Source organism: Vigna angularis, chromosome 11 (assembly GCF_016808095.1).
Source record: "Vigna angularis cultivar LongXiaoDou No.4 chromosome 11, ASM1680809v1, whole genome shotgun sequence".
Lineage (NCBI taxonomy): Eukaryota > Viridiplantae > Streptophyta > Magnoliopsida > Fabales > Fabaceae > Vigna > Vigna angularis.
In genome coordinates, this window is record NC_068980.1 from 13,516,673 (window position 1) to 13,527,831 (window position 11,159).

The 11,159-nt window shown below is 32.7% G+C and overlaps 1 pseudogene; it reads right to left on the reverse strand.

Annotated features, from left to right (window-relative positions):
- Positions 1-8,276: 8,276 nt before the first annotated feature.
- Positions 8,277-9,828, reverse strand: LOC108332781 (LOB domain-containing protein 37-like; annotated as a pseudogene).
- Between the last annotated feature and the right edge of the window lie 1,331 nt (positions 9,829-11,159).

Here is an 11,159-nt window from a genome sequence, read left to right on the forward strand (position 1 = left end):
CAAAATGGGATTTTCATTTTCTTGTTTCAAAATAATTAGCTTCCTTTCCAAGTTGCTAACTTTTTGTTGTAAAGATTTTACATCATCCTTAGACGATGTCAAATCATTTTTAAAAATCTCATTTTCTTTTGAAGAAATTTTAAATTCTTTTCTTAAATTTTGACAAGCTTCTAACAATTTTGAGGAATTTGACATTAGCTCATCATATGCTTCAATGATAGAGTGAAGATCATTAAAATCTACCTCATCGTTAGAGTCATCTGACATATCACAAGCTAAGTTAGCCATTAGACATAGTCTGACTTCTTCTTCTTCGTCTTCAGATGAGCTTAGCTGTTTTGAAGTACTTACTGCCTCATCTTCTTTGACTTTGTTGGTTTCATCGTATGTGGCTATCAATGTGTCCCACATATCTTTTGAACTTTTGAATTATTGTACCTTTTTGTACTCGTCTTCACACAGAGCACATGTTAATATATTTTTAGCCTTAGAGTTCAAAAGATAGCTTAGTTTATGATCATCTGAGAAAAAGCTTCCAGCCAATGGTTTTCTTTCTCTATTTAGAGGTATAAAGTTTCTATTTTCCACAATATCTCACATTTCGATGTGACATGATTCAAACAAAAGTAATCATTTTCTACTGCCAATGACTGAACTTTTCCCCTTTTATCCTTCATTTTCCATTATGATATCAATTATTTCCTCAACTCCTGTTAAGAACCAATCCCTAAAGTTATCACTGATACCAACTGAAATGTAGCAAAACACTAGAAAATGGGAGTTTGAATAATGTTTTAAGTTTTTTCCCAAATCAACGCTTAATGACTATTGCAGGGGTTAGATGATTTGCAATAGTTTTTAGACATGCTTATTTTCAATAAAGCGTTAGGAAAATGTTTTAAGCAAGAAAAACAATAACACAAGTATTTTTATACTGGTTCGCCTAACCTGAGTTACGTTCAGTCTCCCTTAAGACCTCTTAAGGGATTCCACTAAACTTTTACAAATATTAAAACAAGTACAAATCACTCTTGGTATATACTAAGTATTATCAACCACTCCTGGTTTCAACCTTAGTCAACCTGACTAAAACAAGTTTAGCCACTTATTGTATCCACACTAGACAAATTGTGTAGAACGTTTAACTCTAATGAGTTAAATAATACAAGTGTTTGAATTCACTTCTGAATATGACACAACAAGTGTTTTTAGTTTCTTACAAGACAGAAGACAACTCTCGTAAAGAGAATATATGAATAATACAATGACTTATGAAAACTTGTAAAGGAATTTTCCTTAAAATGAAGGCTTTAGGCGATAACAATTCAAATGATAACAATTCTTCTACTTTTTCTCTATGCGACTCCTCTTTATATAGTCTTCTTCGAGAGATGACCGTTACTTAGGGTTTTGACTTTCTTCTAGGTATGTATCCTTTATGATAGAGTTAGAAGATATGTTGCTTTCTTGTAGAGAAACTATGTTGTGTACGGATGAGACAGACAAAAGGTATGTATGAAACTTTCTTTATATATCCTCATGTATCTAAACGTTCTTTTGATTCTGAGCTAGCTTTTGAATAAAGTTGATAATCTAAACAATAAAAGGGAGCACAACACAACAGACAAAAAGTACTTAGACGTACATGCATTCAAACCATTAGATGTCCTAGCCATTTGATGTGTTAGACGACTTAAGTTCTTAGGCGTGATGCTTGATATAAATGTTTGATGCTATTTTGTTTTGAGTTACTTTGTAGAGATATTTAGTTTTAGCATGACTTGTGTTCAGACGCTTTGTATTTTTGTTTATACCCTATGGTGATTAGATGCTTTTTAAGTTTATGCATTAGATGCAGTTGTGATATCACATATTCATATATCTTTTCATACCGTTTAGTGTGTTTTACTAATAAGCTAGACGATTCATTTCATTTTAGATGCTTATTGGCTCAACAGTATTTGGATATTAAATTCTAAGCTGCGTGTTTACTTAAATGTTTCCCTTATATCAAAACGTTTTTGTGAATTATGTCTGTTAGACAATATTTACATGAAATTTCTATATTTATAAAAACATTGTAAATGATTATTTCGTTCAATACTTTGGATAGACAATTGTATTGATAAATACTTTATTCAATGTTATTCTTTAGCAAATACAATCTGTTAGACATTTCATTCTATAAGCAATATTTCGTTGAGTATTTTATGTTAAACTTAAAAACATGAGTTGTTAGACACTGTAGTCTCTTTAGATGATCTTGTTTAACAACATAGTCAATTACATAATGTAAATGGTTTAGGAGGGTATAGAGTAATAAAATGTATTGTACATTGACAGGTTTGAATACATATGTTAATTGTTAATTTGTTCTCTCTTCAACTTCACATTTTTTATTTTTTTTGTTTAAGTTTGATGTAATATGTCGTATGTAATACGCTGATTGCAAGCGTTCATCCTCCCATCCAACTTCTTATGATTGTAGTGTTGACAAGATACTTGACCCTCTATTTGTTATGAAGCATAAGTTAAGTTGAGGTGTTACATATAAGTGTTATATGTGAAAAAACCAAATCAACGCTTCATTCATCTCTCCTTCAACCATTGTGAATTTTTAAGGAAATATGTTCTTATTACTATCCTAAGAAATTGCAACCAATAAAATGGATTGCTATTTTTCAATCAATCTGTCAACTTGAATAATTGGCTTGCAATAATTAAAACCTTCAATGTAAGGTTTTAAAGCCTAGAACACACCTTCAAGATGAAATAAGAGTTATCTTCTACACCATCATAATATGGTCTCAATATAGGAGAATTATTTTTTGATGATTATGTTTAATATCTTAAATAGTGTACTTCTTCATTTATACAACAAAAGCATAAACCTTAAATAACGTTTGCATATATGCCTTGTTTAGAACTTATGTTGGTGAAGTGATAAGATTTCATTCAATGGGAGTTGTAGTTGTGGTAAATAAAGACATTAGAACTTATCAAAAATAAAACATAGTCAAAATTTCTGAAGTACCCACTTGAACACCACTAAAACTACCATTTTTAAAATTCAAACTATTGTTGTGTTATTTATATGAAGGTTTCCATATTTCTACTCCTCATTATGTTTTCATCAATACATCGTCTTCTAAATATCAAGGTTTCCATATTACTTGTATCATTGTCCTAATTTCTTTCCAGATTACTTGTAAGTGATACATAATTTGTTGTGCATAATTTACTTTCAATACAAATTGTGATTTATTATCTCTATAATATGACTTACTTATAGAAATATTTTTTCATATGAAAATAATATTACCATAATATGTTGTTCTAATATTGTTTATTAATTATAGAAATATTTGATTGTTATAGAATATTATTATTGATATACAATTCTTAAAAGATATTACTAATAGAATTTTTTTATTAGTATAAAAATTTGTTATTATTGTTATACAATTGTTAAAAGATTTAATTTAATGTTCGTTATAGAAATATTTTAATGAAAATAATTTTCCTCTTGATGAGTGCACTATCACTTTGGATGATGTTGCCTTGTTGGTTTGATTTCAAGGTGTCAATCACTACTTCATTTTTTACCACCATGTACAATGCTTAAAGAGAATGTCATTAATATATCATGGTAAATCAATGAATTCCGAGAATTGCTAAATAATGCAATTAACATTGTCATAGCCCAATATGCATGAGCTCATATTTTGGTTATAAACGGAAGTTTATTAATGTTAGATACATCAATCTTATGTATCTTCCATTATTGGATTACCTTAATAATGTCTCTAACTACAGTTGGGGATTAACAATTTTGAGATGTTTGTATCGTCCTTTTAATTGTGGATTAGACTTCAATAGGAGAACATTGGAGGTTGCATGGTGTTTTTACATGCATGGGCTTTGGATCCCATCACATGTATATCTCCAACTATACAACCTTTAACTGCTCGAGAAATTGCTAAAGGCTTTGGTTTTTCATTGGCGAAATTATTAATTTTGAATTCATATGTTTTATTCATTTAACAATATGGTTTTATCCTTATCACTTAATCTTTTGTTATGCATCCTAATTATTATGTGTTATGAGCAGTCTCATCCAACATAAAGGAAAAACATACTTCCTTATGCCTTTCAACTCTTACATAACACTTTTAAGCATATATAACCAAAAAAGGTTATTAAATAAACAATATTTACATTTTCTATACTCAAACTTTTTTATTACACTGGTCTTTTATAACTATTGAAGTCCCCTAGTGAGTCGTGTAATTGTTCCTATGATATGTTTTGTTAAAGTGGAGTTGCATCGCGTGGACCGAGTAAGACATCAATTTAGACTTTTTCAATTTATTCTCCTAAGCCATTATTAAACTTGGATAACCTTCACACATAAAATATGAGAGGAAGAACAAAAAGAAATTGACCTTAATATCATCAACAATGGATATGAATGTAGAATAATTGATACAACCGTCTAATTGAAGGAGATGAATTTCACGGGAATGGCCATTTGCGTGATACTACACAACATATGCAATGGTACATACAACATAATATTCACTGCATAACACTACAACAACCATCATTGTTAGTTGACAATGCAAGTTCATTTTCTAATACATTTTAAATGTTAATATCTGACTTTCAAATTAAATTAACCATTACATTTCCAATAGAATGATACATAACGAGAACCTCAACATCCACAACCTCCCCCACAATATGATCATATTGGATATTCTTCTAGTGTTGCTCAACAGTTTCAATCGTAGTATGATGCTCACTTTGGCATGTTTCAGCACTCAAATGTTCAAATACATGGGAACATGGTTGGTCCATCTTCATCTGTACATCATGTTCCTTCCACATACACGATCTTTCCATCTCAGCCTAACTTATTTCTGTAACACCCCTTATCAGGGTGCCACTAGAAAATAACGAAATCAAAACTTTTACGCCAATTTTTTTTTTTTTTTTAACATCGCGGAAATAAACCATCAAAAGTTTAAGCGTCTTACAACATAAAGTTAAAACCTTACAAATATCAAATTCAATATTCAAAAACATAAAATTACTTAAAACATGATAAGTCCCCCATAGTCATTCCCATAACTCTCGTCGTGCTACTTCATCTCTGTCTCATCTGCAACGCCATCTACTCCCGTACAAGTACGATCATCGTAGGTGGAAACCACAACCACAACATTTCAGGGTGAGTAACGAGGAACCTAACATAGCATATAATTTAAATATCAAAATATCATAACTTAGATTATCCTAGTCACAACCTTACAATACAACACAATATTCAACTCGTAACTCAGACCATCACCACTTAGACTATCAAGATCATAATATTACAATACATCACAATATTAAGCTCACAACTCAATCATTTACTCAAGCTTCTGTTGTTTCCTTGAATTTTGTCGTATCAAACCTGTTTCGCAAAACAGGGCGATTCGAGCCGTCCTCCATCGCAACTTCAGACCTATCTCCCCGACCTCTCAAGGAATTACGAGTAAAAACTTCGGTTAGGCGCACCCACCGAGCACTATACTCACACGAGCAGAAGTCATTGGGCGAGACATTCAACCCCCTCTAGTCCCCGCGCACGAGGAAAGGGTGACACTCGAATCTCAGTCTCCGCAGAGACTCAACACACTATCGTATCGCAATACGAACACCATCGATTCGACAAGAATTCTAAGGAAATGACAGAACGCTTGCTCTCACAGTTTCACCATCACACTCGAACCTCAATCTCTTTCAGTCCTCTCATTCTCATAATTCATTCTTTCCTCTTCCAACAATGGAAGAGAATTCTCAATACCCTCTTACCCACACTCTTGGCCAAAGAGTGTAGATAAGTATTCCCAACGAGTAAAAAAATTGAATGCTGTCCACACTGACCTTTGCTTGTTATTTTACTCATAATTCTCTGTACATAACTTCAAATGAGTTCATTTCTTTTTTATTGGAAACTAGACTCAAATATCTTTCTTTGGACATATAAATCTAAATTTTTGGACTACAGGGCTAGCTGCAGTAGAATTATTAAAAAGCAGAAACTTTCACCACGCTCTGGTCTTCTCAGTTTTAACCTTTGCTGACTGTTTTACTCATAAATCTCTCTACCAAACTCCAATTAAGTTGGTTCTTGCTTTGTTGGAAACTAGACTCAAATATCTTTCCTTGGACATATAAATCTAAATTTTTGGACTACAGGACTAGCTGCAGTAGAATTATTAAAAAGCGGAAACTTTCACCACGCTCTGGTCTTCTCAGTTTTAACCTTTGTTGATTCTTTTGCTCATTACTCTCTCTACCGAACTCCAATTGAGTTGATTATTAATTTTCTGGAAACTAGACTCAATTATCTTTCTTTGGAGATATAAATCTAAATTTTTGGACCACAGGGCTAGCTGCAGTAAAGTCATTAAAACTCGGAAACGTTAATCACGCTCAGGTATTTTCAGCTTTGACCTTTGATGACTCTTTTGCTCATTACTCTCTCTACCAAACTCCAATTAAGTTGATTCTTGCTTTTATGGAAAGTAGACTCAAATATCTTTCTTTGGACATCTAAATCTAAATTTTTGTACTACAGATCTAGCTGCAGTAAAATTATAAAAAAGTGGAAAAGTTCACCACTCTCTGGTCTTCTCAGTTTTGACCTTTGCTTATGGTTTTGCTCATTACTCTCTCTACCGAACTCCAATTGAATTAATTCTTGATTTTCTGTAAACTAGACTCAATTATCTTTAATTTGACTACTCACAAGACTGATTTGGATATCGGGAAGGGTCTCAAATAAATCTGGGAACAATCGCAACAGTTCAGTTTTTAGATTCTGCGTTTTATATCCAAAACTCATGTTATACTCAACTCATAAAACTCACAACCAAGAAGAAAAACACATGCTTCAACATGTTAAATTTAATCTCAACACACAAGGAAGAAAGCATGAAACAATTTGTATGGTTACCTTCTACCCATCATACACTATGTTATATCCCAAGTTAAACCCCCTTACCTTTTGCCTTGAACACTTTAACTTGATCTCTTCCACAACCTTGGTAGAACTCTAGTTTCTTGGAATCCCTCTCTTCTTTCACAGGCCAAGACAACCTCCACACTTAGCACACTTAGAAATTTCGAAATACTCTAGCTAAGGGCCTTTCTCTGCTGTCCAAAACACTCATTCAGCTTTGGAATTAAAGGAAATGATTCCTAGACACACTAGGACCCATGGAATTGTTATTTAGCAATGATAATTCAATAAAACAATGCCCCATACTCCTTTCCAGCCCCAAAACATGGAGGGAATGTCTGAAAGGATCCCCAAAATATTCTCACAAAAGGAACCGCAGCCAAGCCAGCTCACATTGCCTACAATCCAAAAAAATTTTACTGCTCACGCAAATCCCCAGCAGCAAAATTTACCGCAACTTTGACAGTCCGGTTGACCCCCTTACCGAAGTCGAAAATATGCGTATGAGTACTCAAATCGAAGCTCTTTCAGTGCACTATCCAATAAAAGAAGAATCAGCTAAATTGATAGTTTTTACAAAAAGTTATAATTAAAATAGTAAACCATGTCAAGTCTGACAGCACTTTATTTTTACATTATAACTTAAACTTTTTACAACTAGGTAAGTTCATGAGGTTCTAGGGTCTTACAATTTCCATGTCTATCTCACAACATGTTTGGAACCTCTACAACTACACCACGAATTGCTTACAATCCAACTCCACCTATGGATTTTTATTGATCTACAATGTCTCACAATGATATGATAACGAAAGTGGGGATGATGAAAATGACGATGGTCAAAATCATGATAATATTGAACAACAATTTACCATACCAGTTGCACTATCATCTGAACCATCTATCGAAGATAAAGGACATTGAAGACCTAGAAGACAACAAAAAAGGTCTTGTGGCAATTATTCTTAGGTTAAACCCCTTAAGAAGTCCCTATTTACGTGGGTTTTTCCAAGTTAGATCCCCGTTTTATTGGATTCCCCAATTTAATCCTAAAAAATGAAAATTTGAGTCAATTGAGCCCCTATCGTTAAATTGGCTTAACGGGGTTAAGTTTTTTATGAGTTGGAACGTTGACGTGGCCAGTTTTTGAAACGTGGCATTCTCATACATTTGTACGTGGAATTTGATAAAAGAAACCTTTTAAAAATAGGGGTTCTTACTTTTAAAACGTGGCATATGCAGATGATGTAAACACAAGGATTTAGGGAAAATCGGAGGTCATCGTGCCTGACTCCTCGGAGGTCATCGATGGCGACACCGGCCGCCGGTTTTCAACCTTCTTCTGCAAGAAAATCAGCGTCAGTCATAGATCGAGATTGGGCGCCGCCTAAAGCTTCGTTGGCTCCTCCAACCGCTTGCGTTTGCTGGTGGAGGAGACTCTGGTATGGTATCTGGTGTTCGTAAAGCCATAAGTCGGGTTTGGGTCTCAGATTCTTCAAATGTCAGAGCATGGAACTTCCAATGTCTCTTCGTCGGCGGCAATGGGAGAGGCGAGTCCCATGAGCTCTAGCATGGGCCTGAGCATACCCCAACAGAACACGATCTCGACGGATGCCTGATAGATGTGCCAGTTTCCAGTCCAGAGAAGGCCCACCGCACCATTGACGGGGTTGACCGTTCTCCAGCATGCTTTGAACAGCAAGGACTGAAACAAAGTTGCATAGGCAAGACGCATAGGAGTATAAGGTAGGGCTAGGAATACTATAGAGAGAGTAAAAAGAAATAAAAAGAAAAATCTACCAGGTCTTTGATTTTCTGGAACATTGGAAATGAAGGACATGAGGTCAACGCGGCCAAAGAATTTGGCAACGAAGACGGTAGCATGGCCTTGAGCTTCGAAGGTTTCGATCCAAGAAACTTTATTTTTAAAATGTTTCTTTTATCAAATTCCACGTACCAATGGCACGTCACGTTAACGTCCCAGCTCATCAAAAATTTAACTCGTTAAGCTAATTTAACGACAAAGACTCAATTGACTCAAATTTTATTTTTTAGGACTAAATTGAGGAGTCCAATAAAACGGGGTTCTAACTGAAAAAATCCACATAAATAAGAACTTCTTAAGGGATTTAACCTTATTCTTACTAATGTCACTACAATTTCTTTTACTTTAATCCTTGCCATGTATTCAATTAATTAAATTAATTTTAAATATTGTATTAGTTAAATAAATAAAAGAAAAAAAAACCATAAATTTCATTAAACATAATAGAATAAAAAATTAAAAAAAATCACTTTACTTTTAATAAAATAAAAAACCAATTCAACATAAAAAAATATTTTTAACTTAAGTCTTATTAGGTATGACTGTTGGGGAGGTTCGACACACACATACACTTGGTAAGATATTGTCTGCTTTAGGCCAAGCCCTCACGGATTTGCTTTTGGTACCACTCCAAAAGGCCTCTTACCAATGGAGATATCTATGTGTATGTAAACCTATATCTGTCTCTTCGTTCGTTTATCCGATGTGGGACTTTGTTTGTATCCCAACATCCTCCCTCAAACAAATGACTATGGTCTCCTTCCTCCCCTTGCTGTGGAAGTCTTTTCTAGTCTTTTTATCCCCGAGTACACCATGGTCAACATTGAGCATCTCTAGCTCTCCACCCCTCATGAGCCATCTGGTGAATCTGCCACTGGCCACCTGCCTGGCTCCACCTGATCATGGAGGGACGTACTCGTCTAGGCCCGGCCACCAGAACTAAACCAGTGGCTCTAATACCACTATTGGGGAGGTTCGACACACACATAGATCTCCACACTTGGTAAGATATTGTCCACTTTGGGCCAAGCCCTCACAAATTTGCTTTTGGTACCACTCCAAAAGGCCTCTTACCAATGGAGATATCTATGTGTATATAAACTCATATTTGTCTCTTCGTTTATCCGATGTGGGACTTTGTTTGTATCCCAACAATGACAAATTCAGTTTTAAAAAAAAACTAAACTCATCACATCTCACACGACCTTAAACTATAATAGAAAAAAAAAGTTTTAAACTGAAACCTTAATAGGTATGACGACTTAAGTTTTTTTTAAAAAAAAATAGAAGTCGCACCATGCCATACGACTTCATCCTAACTCACCTAAAGTCGTGCCAACTAAGACAACTTTACCTTTTGAAGACGTCAGACCCGATTCAACTTCGCCCTGTTTGGTAAAATTAAATAGAGTGTTTCATCCCACACCTCAAATATCTCATTCTTTATCTCTAAAAATTACAATTTTAACCTTCTAATATTTTATATACTGCATTTTTTACTTTTTCAAAAATTTCATTTTAGATGTTTTACCCTGTACTTGAAATACTTCATCCTACACTTTTAATTTTTTTATAAAATTTTCTTTTTAACCTTAATAAATAATTTTTTTACTTTTTCTCTTTTTTATTAAAGTAACCATACATCTCTTTTTAATAGTGCATCTCTCAAACAAATTTTTAAAACTTTGTTTTTTATTTATAATTTAATAACTATTTAATTTAATTTAAATTAAAATATAATTTAATATTTTTTTCATATTTTAATAATTATTAAAATATAATTATATTAAAAAAATAAAATCAAAATAATTAAAATAAAATTAATAAAAATAAAAAGAAAAAATAAAAAATAATAATATAAAGTCTGATTTAATATATATAAAAATATTAAATTATATTAAAATATTAAATTAAATTAAATTATTATTTAAATTTAAATAGAAAATAAAATTTAAAAAAAGTAATAATCGGATATTTGTATCCGATAACATATATCGGATTTTCCATTTCCGAAAAATTTAAAGTTTTTAAAAATTTGTTTTTTATTTATAATTATTAATTATTTAATTTAATTTGAAAATTTAATATCATTTAATACATTTTATATTTAAATAACTGTTAAAATATAATTTATATTATTATAATAATAATAATAATTAAAATTATTATAATTAGAGATGTAGGATGAAATATTAGAAGGTTAAAATTGTAATTTTAAAAGGTGTAAGATGAGATATTGGAGGTGTAGGATGAAACACCCGATTAAATAATTTCAATCATTTAGGTAAGTACAAAAGTAAATCAGCCATGCTTGATAAA